The sequence below is a fragment of the Hyperoodon ampullatus genome (genome assembly GCF_949752795.1).
Source record: "Hyperoodon ampullatus genome assembly, chromosome: 20".
In the NCBI taxonomy this organism is placed as follows: domain Eukaryota; kingdom Metazoa; phylum Chordata; class Mammalia; order Artiodactyla; family Ziphiidae; genus Hyperoodon; species Hyperoodon ampullatus.
Window position 1 is genome coordinate 9,503,065 of NC_136933.1, and position 21,183 is coordinate 9,524,247.

At 39.4% G+C, this 21,183-nt stretch overlaps 1 protein-coding gene and 1 pseudogene across 4 annotated transcripts in view; both read right to left on the minus strand.

The window, feature by feature from the left end:
• The window catches only part of UNC5D (unc-5 netrin receptor D), a gene marked incomplete at both ends in the record, with an annotated part of 603,454 nt that overhangs the window by 277,611 nt on the left and 304,660 nt on the right, over positions 1 to 21,183 (minus strand). The gene's annotated exons all lie outside the window — the stretch shown is intronic.
• Positions 19,750 to 20,380, minus strand: LOC307068765 (transcription factor BTF3-like; annotated as a pseudogene). Its single transcript has one exon. The product of its transcript is annotated as a transcription factor BTF3-like (transcript).

Genomic DNA, 21,183 nt, shown 5'->3' on the forward strand with positions numbered 1-21,183 from the left:
TTAGTGGAAACAAGCAACGTGAAATCAGATTCAGCATGTGACGCCTGTTCCCGTAATAAGAGTTTGTCCAAAGGGAGTCTAAAGTAAGAGGCCAAATTTAGCCCAATGGTTTTCTATGTGTGGTGGGATTATTGGTGATTTAAATTTTTATTGTTTTGCTTTTTCAACATTTTAAAATGTGTTCTTAAATAAACACTTAGAATCAGCAAACACACACACACACACTTTTCTATTCCAGTGAAGGAATATAAAAGGCTCTGTAAACTAAACTATGGCAACATCTAGATTTTACTTCATGGTGTCTAACTTCTAGTATATTGAAATTAATCAGGACAAAAACAAACAAATATGTCCCTAGGGGGGGAAATGGAAAAAATTAGACTGTAAGGTTGATAAAAATTATTTTAAAATGTAAAAATAAGGGCCTCCCTGGTGGTGCAGTGGTTGGGAGTCCGCCTGCCGATGCAGGGGATACGGGTTCGTGCCCCAGTCTGGGAGGATCCCATATGCCGTGGAGCGGCTGGGCCCGTGAGCCATGGCTGCTGAGCCTGCGTGTCCGGAGCCTGTGCTCCGCAATGGGAGAGGCCACAACAGTGAGAGGCCCGCGTACCACAAAAAAAAAAAAAAAAAAAAAAAAGTAAAAATAAAAGGGTAATATTTTATTGAAAACAGTGTTCAAGATGGAGCTTAAAAATTGTTTAAGTTTTCCCCCCCATAATGGATACATTTAAGTATGAGTGTGGGCCATTGATTAGGTTTCAAATTCATCTGAAAACCTAGTGGGATTTGGGAAAGGCTTTGCTTTCAGAGTGTTATCACTTTTCACTTGTAACTGACAGTTTTCAAGAGTGAGGCCATTCATAGTTATGGAAGAACGGTCGTTTTAATGCAACACTGAATGACAGAAAACCAAACAATCCAACACCATTCTCATATTTTTCATTCTTGGAAAATTACCTTTCAGGAAGAGCTTGGTGTTTTATGTTCTACACGTTAACACAGCAGGGACTTTCAATCTTTTTATGACAAAAACAAGCAACAAAAGAGGGGAAACAAAAACATAAGGAACAGACACTAAATTCTCTTTGAAATAAATACACTTCCATTAGATGTCAGGTCACATTTAAAAAAACACTCAGACTGTGACCATTTAGTCATATATCTGAATAAATATGGGCTGATTTAACGGGAACATGGTTTGATACAACTTTTTCTATGTGACCTTGACTCAGGCAAAATAGAGTGGGAGTTCATCTTCGATAAAATCTGGGCCAGTTCTCTTATCCTAGAAGCAATTGAGGCCCTCAGAGGTTCAACAACTTGCTAAAGAGCTCTAAGGAGCAGACTTGGTTGAAATCTCTCTACTGACATCTACTAGAGTATTTCCCCCATTATATATGCTGCTTTTGTCTGGGCGGGACACAAATGATTAAATTTACAACTACATTTTGTATCAATGTCTACTGAGAAATTCTACCGAGCAAACAATCTTGTAAAATCTCTTTTATAATGACATTGTAACTTGCAAATATTCTTGTAAAATCAAATACAATGCAAAAAAATCTAACATTTTATGATGTATTTTCTATTGAAAATCATGGCTTATTATACAATGCTACATTATAGAAAAGTACAAATAATATATGTATTTTAAAAAAACATTGTTATCCCTAGTCACCAAGTTCCCAAAGACTAATACTATTAATAATTAGGTGTCTTTCATTCTCTCATCTTTCTTTTTCAGATGTATATTTAATATTTTGGCTTTCTGTGAATAGGATATATATATATGTATGTATACTTCAAGATAGTATCTCATTTTGTCTCATAGTATCTCATGGTATTATTAACTTTTCATTAAACCAATTCTTAATGACTGAGAGTAGGTATGTCAGTTTGTTCTTGGTAGTTCCTTACTTTTTAACATTTCGTTGTTTCTAAATGTTAGGTTTATAGCACTGATATTTTAATTCTCCACTTATCATCTATATCCTGATTACACATGAATATATATCTTTAGCAGTTCTCTCTGCAGCTTCAAACCTGTACATTAAATTGCCTCTAGATGTATTCACCTAAATGTCCCCATAGATCTCACAGACTTCTTATGCCTAAAACAGAACTTAGGGCTTAGCCCCTCATACCTACTATTTGGCCCAGATGCCCTAAGTCAAAGAATAGTCCTAATATTCACTAAGTCCCCGAAGCTAGAACCTGGAGGTCGCCTACTTTTCCTTTGCTCACCCTCCCACATCCAATTTATCACTAAGCTCTATTGGTTCTGTCTCCTAAATTCACGACCAGCTCTTCATCCCTATTCCCACTACGCTGGCCACCACCATCATTCCCCTCAATCACTACAACTGGTCCTGTCTTCATCATCCTTCTTGATTGACCTCCTTCAATCCATCCTACACGCAGAATGAACTTTGTCAAATGCAAATTCAAACATGTCATTCTGTCTTAAATACCCTCCAATCCTTTGGATAAGATTCCTATTTTCTGACATGGCTTTCAAGCAAGACCTTTCATGATCTGGTCTGTGCTTACATCTCTAGCTTCATGCCAAATCACCTCACCACAAGGAGGCTAGAGGGACTATTGCTCAGTTCTTTCAGGGGTGAAATGCTCTTCCTCTGAGACTAGCATCCAAGTTTTCCCTTCTGTGCAAAGTACTGTTTTGGCCCTCTTTTGCTTAATAGCCCGTTCTTATCCTCAGGGTTCAGCTTAGTTGGCACATCATATATGAAGCCCTTCTGGAACAACAAAAATTCTGGGTTACCTTCCTTTTCTCTCTCCTTCCATAATGCTTTGTACTAATACACAGTTTTTCATATATATCAGTGCACCTTCCTCTAGACTTTAAGTTCCATGAAGGCAAAGAGTGTGATATTCTAAATAAATAATTACATAGATAAATGAAACTGTGATGAAACTTTTGACTGTTATCTTTGCAATAAATATGTACTAAGTGCATATCACGTGTGACTAAATGTATTTTCAAAAGGACAACTGACATTACCACCAGCATTATAGGAGTTTACCAATTTTCTTCATCCTCACCACGAAAACGTGTTTGGGGAATATTTGTTAATTGATGGGTAAAACAAATATTGTTTAACATATACTTTTTGATTATTAGCAAACCTGACTATTAAAGAAGATTCAACTATTCTCATTTACTTTTTATGAATTACATATTCATTTTTCTTACCATTTTGATTTTGTTTTATAGATTTTTTTTTTTTTTTTTTTTTTTTTTTCCGGTATGCAGGCCTCTCACTGTTCTGGCCTCTCCCGTTGCGGAGCACAGGCTCCGGACGCGCAGGCTCAGCGGCCATGGCTCACGGGCCCAGCCGCTCCACGGCATGTGGGATCCTCCCAGACCGGGGCATGAACCCACGTCCCCTGCATCGGCAGGCAGACTCTCAACCACTGCGCCACCAGGGAAGCCCTGTTTTATAGATTTTTAGGAAGTTTAACTGTATCATCTCTAAAAGTAAAACAACTTGAATCTAAAACATGTATAGCTTCTATTGTTTTAGTATCAAGTGCTAAGCAATACCAAGAACACCTTACTTTTTATGTTATTTCCTCCAATCCATTCATTCCTTTATTCATCTCCAATGTGGAGTTACAGCCATCAAGAGATCAGCTGCACTATTCCAAAATCAACAACACTGACAAGAATGGCTAGCTCTAGACCCCAAAAAAAGGTCTTATGCAGGAAAAAAACTGACATCTTTAAAAAAAAAATCAGTATTTTATGTGCGAGATTCATAAAGAAGAGCAAAAGGAACAGGATTTGTCTTCCCTTTCTTAATGAGATGACCTGCTCTGCACAACAAAGTCCTTCTTCTTCCAACGTCTTCTAAGACGTTGATAGGAGGATGAAACTTTGATGCTCATGTAAAAGCCTTTCATTCCTTTGTTATTTTTCCTAATACACAGGTTTAGTTGAGCCTGCTGGGATGTGGGATTCAGCAAAGATGGACAATACACCACATGGCACTAGTGACCAACAACAGAAGCTGTATCCTGATTTGATGTGACAGTTATCTGACTGGGAGGTGGAACGTGCACAATAGAGGGGGCTTACTTTTTTCATTCTCCTTAGACAAGCTGCTAGACACCGTCGGAAACAGATTTATACCAAGTTGTATTGAAGCACAAAATATTGTTCCCCCTGATAACTTTTATCAAGGGGCAGCCTGATGCAAGGAAACTGATGTGGGCTTTGGAGTTAGATATCTGGCCTAAGATCATATAACTCATTAGTAAGAAAACCTGGATTTGAATCTAACGCTAAGCTACTTTACCCTTCATAGTATTTCATGTAGAAAGAGAATAATATAGTATTATAAGCCTATTAGGATATTATATGGCATATTAGGCAATCAATAAATAACAAATTATTGTTAGCACATTACTGTAATTATTAAACATAAACTAAGGGATGGATGGATGGGCAGAGAATGAAAATGTAGTAGATTTTCATCCTGTAGATTATTTTGTTTGCGAAGAAGAAACTGTCAGAGCAAGAGCCCAGTCTATTCAGCAGCACTTCAAGAAATGCCTGAAAATTTTACATACTTTTTCCTTACAACGCTATATCTAAGATCGAAACCCAGTGGCCAATACTGGGGACCTGGATGTGCTTGGAAGATTAAGGTCACTCATCTTTGCTGGAATGTGTTTGGACAAGAGCTTTACGTACATCATTTGAAGACCTGAAGTTGTACCTTGAGAATCTGGCATCTGACTTAAGGAATTTCAGGGGAAAAAAAAGCAACAACAAAAAAGCCTACTACATACTTGAGCAGCTTAGTTTTACCTAATCAGCTTAATTGCACTAGGGTGAAGCCTGGTATGCATACTGTCAGCAAGAAGAATGGGAGAAAAAGAACACTCTAACAGAGAAGTTTAATTGCTTTATGTGATTCAATTTAGCTGTCTCAGCATCCTCCTCCATGTATAAATGAATATGAATCAATCATGTGAATACTCTTAGGCCGGTCCTGTTTGCTGTTTGTCATCAGTAGGTGGATAGCTTGCAGGTACCTATAGCCTATGGCAAGCACTTAGCTTTCTTGGTACCTAGGGTTTGGGTGAGGAGAGCAGAAATTACCTGTGCTACTATGGAACAAGTTTTAAAACTAAAAGAAACAACCAACACTAGAGTTGGTACTTTGGCGGCAGATATTAAACCATCAATTAAATGTGGCCATGTGCTCTAGAAGGAATGAGATGTTCCCCAACATTTAGAGGTGACTTCTAGAGCAGCAGTGGGCAGTGCAGAGCAGAAGACAATGTTCTTGTTAGGTAAGTTGGGATAGGAAGGGAGAGGAAAGAATGGGTATTGATATGTTGAGACAGGCTGGGACCCTGGACCCTTTGCTGCAGTGCTTGCACCTGGACAAATATCTCCACTAGTGTCAAAATACAAAGAAACTCTAAGGGACTAAAAATAACTGTGTGCATGCACAGTTGGGGCAAACTATAGACAACAAGATACAAAAAGACCAAAAACCCAACTACGACTTCTGAGGAGCCAGGAGCAAAAACAGGGTGTCTGTAGCAAAAGCAGTGTACTGTGCATGCCTCCTGCACTCAACACCCCCAAAGGGGTGGGCAAGCCACTTAAGCCACTCCTCCGGCCTGACCCCTGGATACATCCCTACCCTCACCCCATATAAGGAACCAGCTTGCCCCCTCTCAGGGATGGAGCAAGGGAACCTGTTGCTTGTTTTCACTCTCCCCTGCTACAGCAGAAGCCTCAATAAAGCGTTGCCTGAATTTCTTGTCTGGCCTCTGATCAGTTTCTATTGATTAAAGAGGGCCAAGAACCCTGGTCAGTAACATCATTGCACTATCATTTTTTTCCTCCTATCTCTATCTTTTTTGTAGCCCTAACATACATTAAAACAAGCTCACAGACATAGAGAACAGACTTATGGTTGCCAAAGGGAAGGGGAGATGGCAGAGGCATGGAGTGGGAGTTTGGGGTTAGCAGATGCAAACTATTATATGTAGGATAGATAAACAACAAGGTCCTACTGTAGAGCACAGAGAACTATATTCAATACCCTGCGACAAACCATAATGGAAAAGAACATGAAAAAGAACGTATACGTATGTATAACTGAATCACTTTGCTGCACAGCAGAAATTAACACAACATTGTAAATCAACTATACTTCAAAAAAAAAAAAATCTAGCACCATCAACCCAAAGGCTCTCAAACAGGAGGCCAAAGGTGTTTACAGTCGATTAGGGTTAGGATTCAACATCATAACTGCAAAACAGAAATAAAGCATACTTAGTACCTCTATCTGAAGACAACAATGTCAAGACATTAAAAATCAGTGTTAAGACAGGGCTTAAAGTTGACAGTACGATGTACACAAAGCACAGCAATGCCGGAGGAAGCTAACAAGAGCGACATTACAAGTTGCTCATTGGAAAAAACCCTAGGTAAGTGCTATGGTACCATTTCATCACTAATATATAATTCCTAGGATGCAAAACTGAAAAAGTAAATCTGATTGAGTCTCAGAGCAAAATAATTGTAAATGCTAATTTTTAGAATTAGAAGTATATAAGGTTATTTGGATTAGTGGGGGATTGTGTACAATGTTTTAGGGGTGGGGAATGTGGCATCATGAAACCTACATGGAAATGATTCTTTCCACTGAATGGATGATAATGTCAACTCTAAAAATGACTAGTTGATTCCAGAAATCCAGGAAACCTCACTGGCTGTTGTCCATCTTTTGGGAAGGAGCCACTACAGTACAGTGATCATCACCACATAGAAGGGATTCAAATCAAAACACCACCTCTTTGGTCATCTGCTCTAGGCAACGCCACTGGCAAGACAACAGAATAGCTCTGGAGGTCCTTAAAGGGAAAAGAGAAGATCCTCAAAGTCTCAATTTGGAACAAAGAGAAAAAAAAGTAACCAAGGAGCCTACAATTGTTTACTACTCAAGGTCTCAGAGTGCAATTTACAATGTGTTTCTTATTTCTTTGAGTTTTTCTCCAAGTGACTTCCCATTGCAAAGAGAAACCCAGAATAAACTGTGATGAAAGTGAAGGCACACAAAGTTTTGACTGATGATGAATAAAAATAATGAATTACTCTTCAGACTGAAGACCGAGCCAGGGAGAAAGCTAGTGTGCCTGGCCACATGGTTATAGGCCGGAGGCAGACACGGAACGTATTGAAAGGTGAGATATATCACACATGCAAACACTTAACTGGAGCAAACTGGGCATTCACAGGTCATTAAAAAAAATGGGGGAGGGACATTTGAGTACTCAGTAAAATATCAACATATTTAAGGTAAGCATGTATCTTTCGTGGTTAATTCCCACTTCCTGCATGGCAGAAAGTAGAAATATCTTCTTCATATGAGAAGACAAAATAAATTCTTCATCTCTCAACATTTAAAATTCTTAGAAATAATTCTGCAGAGATTAAGATGTTAACATTCCAAAACACCAAAATAACTCACTCATCTCACCTTCCACCCTGAGGTCCCCATCCTACCCCACACAAATCCCAGATGAAACAGCTGTGACAAGCTCAACAACTCAGGTGGCGTATTCCTCTACCTAGGAGTCCACTTGGCTTCCAAAGTAATAAATGCTTCTGAGGCCGTGTCTTGCGTTACAGAACATGGCGAGATGGATGAGACAAGTTCCCGCTCTTATTATAACTCTGGTGTCCAAGGACTCCAGGGGCCACTTTCTGAAGAATGTACTCCCCCTATGACTGCAGGGAACAACATGAACCTTCAAGATCAATGTGGACCCAAGGTTTGGTTGAAGGTCTGGGCTTGCCACAAATGCAGATTATGGGTTTTCTATTAGTTAGTGGAAGACACTAGATTTCAGTGAGATTAATTATACATCAAAGCAATGTTCTCAAATGACAACAGTAGACTTAAAGGTAAAACTACTAGAACAGAATTGTGCTTTTTCCCTTTGTCTCACAGGCAACTATTTCATGGCTGGGGCACTGTCACGCTGCAGTGATTCACAGAAGAATGTAATGTTTAATGAGCCAAATATGGAGATAATTATGCCACTTATAATTGGGACACACACAAAATAAGACCATATTTGTAGACTCTATGAACATTCTAGGGCAGGAGAGAAAAGATTTTCTTTTTTAATAGCTGAACTGGATTTTACTATGACTAAAAACTTTGGAAGTAACACATTGCCTTTCTGCCCAATTAAAACAAGTTAAAGAGCTGAAAGAGTACATTCTTAATTTTAGACGTTCTTTTAAGTTGCTCTGAAACTCCAACTTGATTTTATCCATGCGACCCTCTAATAATCAGATCTGTCAGTTCTTAAAAATCATCTATTGATACATAATTATCTATGGACACAGACGTGATATATTTCTTCATAGTTGCTTTTCTCGATTGTGAATTAATGTTCTAGATAAGCCAAAACAACGATGCCATTATAATTATGAGTAAAAATAGGTCTTAAATCACAAAAGTAGATAAAGAAGGAACTCTTTCTAGATCTGTTTAATATACTTTACTATGATAAGCTGGTAGACAGCAAAGAATCATTACTTGGTAAATGCTCTATAACCAGGTTTCTGTAAGTGTTTAGAGCAAAGGTAAAAGTCAACATCAGGCTGTGTTTTTGAAAACACATGTCCTTAAGAAAAAACCTTTAGATGGATAGTTGGGGTGTCTTTTTTATAGAAAAAGCAGAAAGGGGCAGAGTGGTCTAAATCTATCTTTGTGAACACTGCATGTTAATGCTAGAAGGCATTCTAGAAATCATCCATTTTAACTCATTTTACAAACAAGAAAAGTGCCAATCGTGGAATCTAAGTAACTTGCCCAAATTTACTAATCTAGTTAATGGCAGAGTCAAGATTAGCGGACTGGAAACACCTCTCTTAAGAAACAGAGTTCTTTCTACCATGGAATACTGAGATTCAAGTGAAAAAATCTGACATTTAAACCCAAAAATGCCTTAAACTATTTCATTCCTTCTAGTTGAAACTTCCTCTCTTTGCATAAACAGCTTGCAGGGTAAAAATATCCCAAGGCATTTTAGGAATTGGTTGCAATCGCGGTACTCATTGTAATCATCTTCGAAAACTCTTGGAGTTCTGTGAGGGCTCCACTGATCAGAAAAAGGGCAAGTGAAACGTCTCTCTTTGAGGGAATTTAGAGTTGGCTCCACATGAGAGCTCATCAAAGACTAGGAGAATTGAGTTTGGATCAGATTATTGCCAAGTGGGTGCAAAACTGATTAGAAAAGTGATTCCTTGAATCTGATTTTAGGCATCCAAGTACCATGCCAGTTAGCTAGAGCATTGTCACAGAATTTATTCCAAAAATAGTCACAGAACAAAATAAACATTTTAAAATGTTAATTATCAGAATTAGCAGATATTATATGAGGATATTAGGGTTAGTGTGGGATGGGGGACATGGAGAATGGATTTAAGACTCTGGATACTCCAGCAATCATGTGAATTGTTCCTCAGGGGATGTGAAGTTTTAACATCTGAGCTAAGCACACAGAGCCTGATGGTTGATCACTGCTCTAATTTTTAGAAACATTTTGATTAAGGTTGGGTTAATAAAGAGTTTGTTCATTAAGGTGCTGATGAGATGCAATTTAGATAAGTGTGTCACAACCTTAGAGCAGCCACTAAAAATGTCATGTAACTTTTACAGTTTTGAAAAGGGGGCATATAAAAACAGAAACACGTATAAAAGAGGTCAATAGGGATGTTTCAGATGTTAGAATAATCATGTAACCCAGGGATATACTACTACTTTTTAAGATTCAAAAGGGATTTCAAACGAGGTTCTCACCTACCAAACTGAGTGCATTCGTGGGGTTGGAAATCACAAATTAAGATCAACTTTTGCTAATATCTGTAAGGAACCTATGGGAGAAGTCGGGGAGACTGAGCATTTTCTTAGCTCTTTTTCCCCCCTCCCTAAGTTTATCAGCTAAATTTTATGTCATTGATGCCATTTCTCTTGACATAATCAGTCCTAAAACATAGCTCTTTTCCATTTCTTAAAAAAGAAAAAAAAAATCTGCACAGCAAAAGATACCATCAACAAAATGAAAAAGCAACCTACCAAATGAGAAAATACTTGCAAATCATATATCTGATAAAGGGCTATTATTCAAGATATACAAAGAACTCATACAACTCGATAGCAAAAAAAAAAAAATCCTATTTAAAATGGGCAGAGGACCTGAATAGACGTTTTTACAAAGAAGACATAGAGATGACCAACAGGAACATGACAAGGTGCACAACATCACTAATCATCAGGGAAATGCAAATCAAAACCACAATGAGATGTCACCTCATGCCTGTTACAATGGCTATCATCAAAAAGATAGCAAATAACAAGTGTTGAGGGTGTGGAGAAAAGGCAACTCCTGTGCACTGTTGGTGGGAATTTAATTGGTGCAGCCACTATGGAAAACAGTATGGAATTTTCTCAAAACTTTAAAATAGATCCAGCAATATCTGGGTATTTATCAGAAGAGAACAAAAACACTAACTCAAAAAAATATGCTTTTCATTAAGGCATTATTTAAAGTAGCCAATATATGAAAACAACCTAAGTGTCCATTGATAGCCAGATAGACAAAGAAAATGTGGCATATACATATACAATGGAATATTATTCAGCCAAAACGGAGAAGAATATCTTGCCATTTATGACAACATGGATGAAATTTAAGGGTATTATGCTAAGTGAAAATAAGTCAGACAGAGAAAGACAAATACTCTAGGATCTCCCTTGTATGTTGAATCTAAAAACCAAAGCAAACAAACAAAAAACTGAGCTCACAGATACAGAGAATAGATTGGGGTTTGCCAGAGGCAGGAGGTAGAAGATGGGTGAAATGGATGAAGGGAGTCAAAAGGTACAAACTTCTACTTATAAAATGAACACTGGGGATGTAATGTACCACATGGTGACTACCGTTAATGACACTGCATTGCACATTTCCAAGTTGCTAAGAGAGCAAACCTTAAACGTTCTCATCACAAGAAAAAATATTTGTAACTATGATGGTGATGGATGTTAACTAGACTTATGGTGATCATTTTGCAATAGATACAAACATAAAGTTATTAAGTTGTACAACTGAAATATAATGTTATATGTAAACTATATCAATAAAAAAACACCAAAACATTAAAAATAAATGCTCAATGAAGTTTACTTACACAAAGTCTTTGTTAGACAGCAGGATTATATTAATGTCCCCAGAGGTGGATGGCATTTAAATTTCAGGAAGACAATTTAAATTGGGTATCAGATTTCCATTTTCATGAAAATAACTTGTCTACTCCCTCATGTAATTTTGTCATTTTTCTCTCACTTCTTACCCTCACCTATTCCTCCTCGGCCTATTCCTTCTTAAAGGGCAAAACAACAACAAAACTGACTTTTAGGGGAAAAAACTTGCATCCCCTCCATTTTCTAATATATAACAATTCAGATTTGTACAACCTAAAGCTCATTAATGTGCCAGCTAAGCAGTGGGCCACCTCTACTGGATGCCCACCCACAGGCCCTCCCTACTAGTCTCTTTGAGGGAATGGAAACAGTATAAACAGAGCACACGTTACATTAGTGGGACAATATAGGTCCTTCATAAGGCAGAGAAGGATGCATTCGGATTTTTACTATAAAGTACTTGATGCAGATAAAACTTTTAGTAATACACACTGATTAAAATATATGTAAACATCAGAAATGAAGCATGACAGTAAAAGGAACACACTATTCAACCTAAGAAAAGAGAATATTCCCAACACCATGGCTCTGTAATTTTCTGCTGTGATACCACCTGAAACTCAGTGCTAACAACCGCCATTCTGTGTTGTTGGTTTTTTTCCTTTCTTTTTTCAGAAAATTTCCCCCTTTCTGTTTATGTTTTCACCATATGGGTATACAACCCTAGACAACATATTGTTTAGTTGATTGGTTACGAACTTTACAAAAATTGGAAGCATACACTCATTCTTCTGATTAAAAAAAAACTTTGAGATAGAATTCCCCTTCCATAAAATCCACCACTTGAAGTATACAATTCAGTGGTCTCAGTAAAATCACAGATTTGTGTAACTATGACTACAATCTAAGTTTGGACTATTTTTATCACCCCCCCCCAAAAGAAATCTTGTACCCATTAACAGCTACTCCTCCTCTTCCCCTGACCCCAGCTCCTGGCAATCATTAATCCAATTTTTCTCTCTCTAAATTTGCCTATTTTGGACATTTTACATAAATTGAAGTATACAGTATGTGATCGTTTGTGTTGCGTGGAAGGTTCATCCATGTAGCATATCTCTAGACTTCCTTCCTTATTATCAAGGAATATTCCATTGCATGGATAAACCACAGTTTATCCATTCATCAGTTGATGGATATCTGGGACATTTTCATACTGTAAATAATGTTGCTATGGACATTTATAAACAAGATTTTGCACGGACATATGTTCTCATTTCTTTCAGGTATATCTAGGAGTAAAATCGGTGGGTTGTATAGTTACCCTACGCTTAACTCTGAACAACCAACTCTTTTCCACAATGGCTATATAATTTTATGGTTCTACCAACAATGTATAAAGATTCAAATTTCTCCATATCCTCTTATTCTTATTATCTTTGTTATTGAATACAGCTTTGTTATCATCTTTCTTTTTGAATACAGGCATCCTAGTGTTAATATGAAGTCGTTTCTCATGGTTGTGATGTGTAGTTCCCTAACGGCTAATGCTTCTGGCCACTTTTCATATGTTTATTGGCCATTCTTATTCTTCTGATTGCTTTTTGCCCTCAACGTTGTTTTTAAAATTCATCATTGCCAACGTATGTGGTTGAGGTTCATACATTTCATTGAAGTATTCCATTGTGTGACTACATCATGATTTACTTATCCATTCTCCTGTTAATGGCCATGTTACTTTGTTTTGTTTTGCTATTGAAAACAATCCTGCTATGAATTTTCTTTACACATTTTCTTGCATGCTCTAGTCACGCCCCCCCTTTTTTTTAATCAACTAAAATGCCTAAATAGTAAAAACTGTAACAACTGTCTTTGTGCAATGTATCAAAAGGCATAACTGGCCAACCTAATAGGCCACATGCTAAGTATAATCTAGCCATGCAATACTATGAGAGTATGTGTGTGTGTGAGTGTGAGTGTACGTGTGTTGTAAATGTGTAAGGCTTGCTAAGCAGAAGGAACACAATATATCATTTCCTGAATAAGGAGACAAATACATATACATGTATACATAAGTATAAACACAGAAGTCACATATAAAAGCTATGAGGTGATCCTATCAGTCCTGTTCAAGGCCATCATAAGATTTTTTCTTTTTTTTTTTTTAGCTTTAAGCACTATAAAACTAAAGATATAAATAAATCTAAAAAAGGCCTGCATTAGAACTACCCAAATGATCTAGGGGAAGAAATCCTAGGAGGAGGATTTAAAGAGACCGCATTCTTGCAGGCTAAGGGAAAAAAGAACTTCACATCAGCATATTGGGATAGAAAGGGTTATTTTAAGACTGGAGTTAAGTACCTGGTCTTCAGTACTTCTGGAGAAAGCAAGAGGCCACGGGGCTTCAGTGACAGAAGTAGGAATTTAGGTCAAATGCTACGAAAAACTTCTGAACTCTAGTGTTCGGAGAAACTAAAATACGTAACCAAAGGGATTTGTGGACCCATACTCTGGTATTTTTTCAAAGGGTAGAGTAGAGAGAAAATCTGTAAAAGGACTTAAATTGAGCCCTGTTCATGGGCAGAGAGGTGCATTACATCAGTGGCATCCAAATCCTTTGACTAGTTCTTCCTTTGGAGTCCACGATTTAAAGGATTCTGCCTAGTAAATGACATCTGTTAAATAATTTCCCCCACTGCTTTTTAGTAATTCAAGAAATATAGAAATTTCCATCAGGACATGAGCCCAGATAAGCACACATTAAGTATGTTCTAGATGCTTTCTAGAGAAAAAATAAAATCTATCTAAGGAGAGTAGAACAAATCAAATAAGGCGTATTTATGTATTCATGGAATAAACTACTATACTGTAGTCAGCAGGGACCACCAATCGATCTACCAACATGGATAAATCTCAATTTATGTTACATGAGAGGAAAAAAGAATGAAACATGTTACAGAAGGATATATTCTGTAGGATTCCATTTCTGTAAATTTCTATAAATTATAGTCATAAAGCAATGCAATGAAAATTATGTACTCACAAGTATATAAATGTATGCTAAAATATGAACATAAAATAGAAGGCTATTAAATTATTGAGAGAAGCTGCTCTTGGGAAGATGGTGAAGGGAAAAGAGACGGAAAGGGGTTTGGAAGAAAAAGCACTTTAATTTTATCCGTACTACTTATTTCTCTTGTTAAAAATCTATCAAGCAGATATGGAAAATACTACTACTTATGATTAATAAATAATTAAGAAACAGCAGGGTGAAAGATGGGTATACAAGTGTTTGTTTTTTCTGTATTTTTAAAAGTTCTCAGAGGCAACAGTCAGACTCTCTGATTAATCCATCATTACCAATATAATCCTAGCAAATTTCAAAAATTCCAGCCAAAAGCAGAAAAATGCATTGTGAGTAAAGGCACACTTTCATTATGATTTGTGAACTGTTGAAAGTAGTACACACCCCCAATTGCTCTACAAATCTACAGCATCCTAGGACCCTAGGTTAAAATTCAGCGGATGGTAGCCCCTCTCTTAATCTCTCTCAGCTGTAGAGACGCACAGATCCACACACAAACAAGTAAGTGTACCTTCCTGATCTTACTTCCCTTTCTTTAAAAGAGGATGGAAACAAAAAAATAGCCTATTGTCCCCCATGTTAAGATCTGCTTTATTACAGAACTGCCATGACACCAGCAAGAACCAGGTCCTACCCTTTCCACTCTTTTCCATCCATAAATCTGGGTCCCAAATTCTTTGATCCAAACTGCATGACAATCTAGACGTGCTATTAGCCTTCTGGCTGCCTCAAACAGAGAAGTTAAAGGTAGGCACATTTATGAAGTTGGGGCAGAACCGTTGGTTTGGGGGAGAAGTAAAGAAAAAATGTTAAGAAAATAAGGCAAAGGGACTTGCCTGGTGGCACAGTGGTTAAGAATCCACCTGCCAACGCGGTTCGAAGCCTGGTCCGGGAAGATCCCATGTGCCGTGGAGCAGCTAAGCCCACGAGCCAGAACTACTGAAGCCCGCACACCTAGAGCCCGTGCTCCGCAACAAGAGAAGCCCGCGCACCGCAACAAAGAGAATCCCAGCTTGCCCGCCGCAACTAGAGAAAGCCCACGCTCAGCAACGAAGACCCAACACAGACAAAAAGAAATGAATTTTTTAAAAGAAGAAAATAAGGCAAAGAGAGAGGACAAAAATCAATCAACTAAAGAGGCTAGATGACATCAAAGTTTTCAATTATTGTACTGAAATCATCCTGCTGGCAGAGAAAAATGAATGTATATCTCTAAAGAGTGTCGGCGAAAATAACAGCGGGACCACGAACAAGACATCTCTCCGGTATCTACTGCATCGTAAAATTCAGCCAAATTTTGAGTTTTGCTTTATAATACATCTCGTGAATAAAACCAAAGCAAAAAAAATAATGACCTCCTATTTTCAAGTAAAATTAATACTCGAAAAAGACGTGGCATGTCCGACCTGGGACTCCTTATACACTTGCACACCGTCGCTTACACAGGATGGCACAGCTCTTCTTGGGATGCACAAAGTAAAGGTATCCTCAAGGACTTGTGCCCAGATAGAGGGAGGAGGAAGCAGCCCCTGCAGGGGCTGAGCCTGAAGGGGAAGGTCTGGGTAGATGCATCTGGGGGGTGGGGGCGCAGCAGACACAGAGCGAGGAAGAGAGCTGAAGGGTTGATTTACGATCAGCTTTTTGGTTCTGTCTCGGGTGTTCCTGGTGTGAATGCTGTTGTTCCCATCAGTTGAAAATATCATATGGGAAAGGTTATGATCAACACAGTGGCTTTTTGCAGATTGGTGAAGCTCTGTTGGGGTGGCAAAATGCCAAACGACCAGCCAGCTGACACTAATGAGCTGTGAGAGGTACAGCTGAACCCTGAACAACATGGGGGCTGGGGCGCCCACTCTCTGTGAAATCGAAAATCCAGATATCATTTGTGTCTGCCCCCCACTGAAGCACTGCCTCTGTATCTGCAGTTTCTGCATCTGCCAACTCAGACAACCACAGATCATGTGGCACTACAGCATTTAATATCGAAGAAAAAATTGCGTGTAAGCGGACACACGCAGTTCAAACCTGTGTGATTCAAGTGTCAACTGTACCAATATCCAGTACAAACCGGAGCAGACTTTCAGAAGAGAAACACGCAATTCCGTTTGGAGCAAGGCTATTATGCTCACGTTAACAACACGACAAAATGCTTTTAACGATGGACTCTATCTTATTTGAGATTTGTATGCAACTGATCGGAATAAAAAAACGGAAAGATTTCATAACCCAGGTCTATGAAGTGGTCTGAGTTCAGAAAGTAATATATTATCTCCAGCTGCATAGTTTTTGGGAGGCTTTTTAGGGAGAGTAGAATTTGAGTTAGGTAATGAGGGGTAGGTAAAATTTGAATTTGATAAGATGAGAAACAGCACAAACAAAAGTATGGGGATTAGGAAATCTACAAAGAATGCGTAGGAAATAATAGTTCAGTTTCACTCACTTGGTAAGGTACATGGGAAAATGAAAAATAAGTTAAAATAGCTAAGTCAGAGCCTCATTATCCAGGGATAGGAATGCCAGCCCAAGAATTTTAGCCTTCCCTCTGTGGCAACTGTGGAGTCCTGACATGGCACAGTAAAATCTATGCTCCAGAAAAATTCTTCTGACAGCAGCAATATTACTTATGAAGTCCATAAAGTGTTTGAAGAAACAAGGGAAAAACAGTTTTATATTTATTCTGACAGCTTAAAAGGTTGCTACCATTACGCACGGAATTTTGAAATCTGTTTCTGCTGATTGTACTAATATGCTGAATATACCTAACCAACAACAGAGGAGTGTAAAACTCAACGGAGACAATACATTTCTCGAACCTGAAATCAAATGACAACTTCATCTGTACCCACGGACCGGTGCTTCTTTTTGGTTCTTTACCGGGAAGATGAACAACAATAATTTCAGGCAATTAATTCAGATCTTTGGCAAGGCCACACAAGAGTTTTGCTGAATACAAGAATATTATTACAGAAAAAAAAAAATGAAAAACATCATTTGCCATGCAGCAAGCTGAGAGTGTGTGTGTGTGTGCGCATCACTGAAGCTAGTCTTTCAGAAATTGCTCTAACCATCAGAAATCCATCCACAACTTCACAGACGCTTTAGCAAGCTGGACTCTGATATCAGGGTAGTAGTTTCATTAGACCTTCCCACTTCCTAAGGATCCACAGTATAAACTTTCAGAGCCGGCAACATAATCCCTCTCATCAAATATTTGGGCGACGGGTGGAAAATTGTTCTGCCAGCCGAAGAAGACAAAATCCATTCCTTCTGGCAATTTTCTGCAATGAAAGCTCCAGGAATGAATGTGCAATAACTTGTGGAAATTTCAAGTATTCTCACACAAAAGCAGTGTCCTCCAAACCTCGAACTGTAAAGGAACTCCTTGCTTATCTGAAGGTTAAAATGTTGATTTCGCTTTGTGTTTGAATGGCCACTAAAGAAGAAAGTACTTTCAGACTTTTAAAGCCAAAGAAATGTTACATTCAAACAAAGTAAAGGCACATTAAAAGCTATACTTGGTTAGTAGCATCTCCCAGGTCAGGATGCAAGAACCAAAAGACCATTTTCTACCACTACCTTGTTCCCAGCGACGGGAGCTTATCTGCTCAGATTAGGATGCTGCGCACAAGCCAGCCTGGAAATGGATGTCAGGTTTGACTCTTCTTGGTTGGTTGCAACAAGTTCCATTCTGCTCTGTGATGCAGAGCTGGATCACTCTGGTGTCCTGATAATGTCTCTTCAAGGTTTCTCTCGAAAGCCCTCGTTTGCTCACTCCCTAACTGTGTAAGAGCTTGGCAGGTGGGTAGGTGATGGCAGGGGAAGCTAAAAGGGTCTGCAGCATGTTAATGATGGAGAGAGGATTGCACACCAGCACCCCAGGTCCTCAGTTTTGCACATGAACTGTTCAACCATTCTTTCTTGTGTGGGGCTTACACTTCTTAGGTCACCTGGCTGCTGAGATGCATGATGGATCCAGCTGAAGGATAGGTGGGGAATGAGGGTTCTACTGAAACACCACACTGAACAAATTAATACTGAACAAATTAATTCAATCTACTTTCTTTAATTTGGAGGCTCTTCCTACCCCCACACCCTTTTCACCGATAGATTTCTTATTTATGTGGCTTGTGTTTGTAATAAGCAATTGATTCCAATTTCCTCAAATGGAATTTTACGCAATCCATGGGTGAAGTGTATTTTTGCAATGCTTAAAAATGTTAAGTGAATGATGTAAACAAAATGACCAGTTGCATGCATTATTTAGTTTTAAAAAGCAAACTCTTTTCAGAGGTTTTAAAAGAACCTATTTAACAGGTAAGTAACCATTATACACAATACCATTCAGTGGCTCAAGGACAATTTCTTTGACGCCTTCTCTGCTTCATGCACCATGCTAGGAGTGAAATACTGAGTATCAGGAGACAAACCCCTCCCCCTTCAAGTAGTTGACATTTTTAGGGCAGGGAGAGACAGATAATATACACATTTTCAACATATTTAAAAATATATAGCATATTAGATGATGACAAAGTTTTTTAGAAAAAATAGAGCAGGGAAGAGACTGTTGGGTAAAGAGGGAATTACAATTGATGACAGTGCGGCTAGAAGGGCTTAGGATGGCAAAGGAGGTAAGAAGGCAATGCAGATTTAGGAAAGAACATTTCAAGCACAGGGAATAGTACATGCAAAGGTCCTGAGGTGAGAGTGTGCCTTTAATACTAGAGAAACCATAGGAAGCAAATGTGGAGAGAGGTGTGTACGGGGGAGGGTGGGGAGGTGGCAAAGGGTAGAGAGGAGATGAGATGAGATGAGAATAAGGAAGGGATGGGGACAGCACACATGCAGCCCCTTTTAGGTCCCTGGACTTTTGAGTTTGAGTCTGAGCGAGATTACGAACCTTTGGCATTTCCAGACAGAGGAGTCATGATCTCACTTCCCCCCAACCTTTTTGTTTTGTTTTGTTTTGTTTTTGGTGGCCTCTCCCGTTGCGGAGCACAGGCTCCGGACGCGCAGGCTCAGCGGCCATGGCTCTCGGGCCCAGCCGCTCCGCGGCATGTGGGATCTTCCCGGACCGGGGCACGAACCCGTGTCCCCTGCATCGGCAGGCGGACTGTCAACCACTGCGCCACCAGGGAAGCCCCCCCCCTTTTTTTAAACTAGGCAAAGAACTTTATTAACCTTTGTTTCAAACTTTATTCCCAGGCTTCTTCATTTTAATTAGTGGCAAAGAATAAATTGTATACAAGCAAAAACTGAAAAGAACTGCAGTGTCCAGGGGCTTGGGCTTAAAAATATTCGAGATCTAGATTTTATCAGATCTGTAAACAAAATTTTAAAAAAGCAGTCACAATATAAAATAGCAGCTCCCAGTGACTTCAAGATTTATCCTCTTCACAAGCTGACTCAATTGCCTGCTTCGTTCTTGGAAGCCTCATCAAAATTCTCCACAAGATCTGGAACTTCATCAACCTCCTCCTCTCAATAGCTAGTGGTGCCTTTCCATCCAGAGACTGTTTGGGCAGAGCTCCAGCCAGTCTCCTTAAACTGGTCAGACTGTCTGCGCCAAGCTGGTTTAAGATGCTGGGTAGCATTTCTGTCAGCTGCTTTGTCTCAGCATGGCCTGTGAGGGTGAAAGTGTTTGCTGCCAGAGATGCCTGAACTTTAGGGTTGTTCAAGTGGATCACTGTTCCTTGGTTTGTGAACATATGCACCCCTTCAATACCAGAGATATCGTTTACCCCTAACTTCTTTAAAGAGGACTGAAGTTTCCTGTCCTCTGCTGTGGCTGTTCTATGAACCACCTTCTTTCTGCGAGCCGTTCCTTTCCCACCCATGCGCACTTGTGCCTGCAGTTGGGCGAGTTTCTCCTGGTGCATGATCGTTTGTTTCTTTCCTCTGAGGCTCCTGTCCTCGGGTTCCGCCGCGAGGTGGAAGGAGAGACAAGAGACGGCGTCGCCTGGCTCCCAGGGCGGCCACCCCTGGCCTGACCTCGACCCCGAGAGTCAGCCTGAGTGGGTGTGCCTGTCCGTAGCATCGCCTTCCTCTCCTGCCCTGTCCCCCTCCCTGTCTCGCTCCTTCCGGGCACTTCCCGCCCCCGTTCCCATCCTCCTCCCATGCCAGCGTCCAGAGCCTTTTTGTACTATGTTGGAGCGGAAATGGGGCCACGCGGGGGACTAGGGTTGGTGCTCAGGGGGTCTCGGGCAGACCAGCTGAGCTAAGGCACACACACGCGGGGACACAAGATGGCAGCTAGTCACTTTCTTTACATCGGCTCAGATGTTACCTTTTCTCTGATGCCGACCCTGATGACCCTGTTTAATCCTAAAAGCCATGTCCCTCTTCACTCCCTCATGGCCTGACTTTTTCTCTTTCCATAGTATTTTCACCTTCTAACTTTCTAGATCACTTTTCTTATTTATAAAGCATAGTCTAGTCCCTGCTTCTCTACTAGGATGTCAGGTACACAAAGACCTGTCTCTAGGTCACTGGCAAATCCCAAGTACCTGGACGAGACTCTGGCTCAGTAAGGCTGCAAACCTTATACGTTCTTCTTATCGAGTCATGAAAGCTGATATAAGGATCTGCTAAGGATGATTTCCAAACAGCTCTAGAAAGCTATTCTATCCTGAATGATAAAGGGAAATATGGGGAAAAGCAGGTACTAAGAAAAAACAGTAGTTCTTAAATCATCCAGGTTTGTGAAGTGGAAGACAACAAAGGGTGAAAAAGGTTGACAGTCCTCACCTTAAATGAGTCACTGTAAGAAAGAAACTAAAATAATTTGCCAGTGTTTCTCCTCAAGATTGTAATATCTAAATGACCATCAACAGACAAATG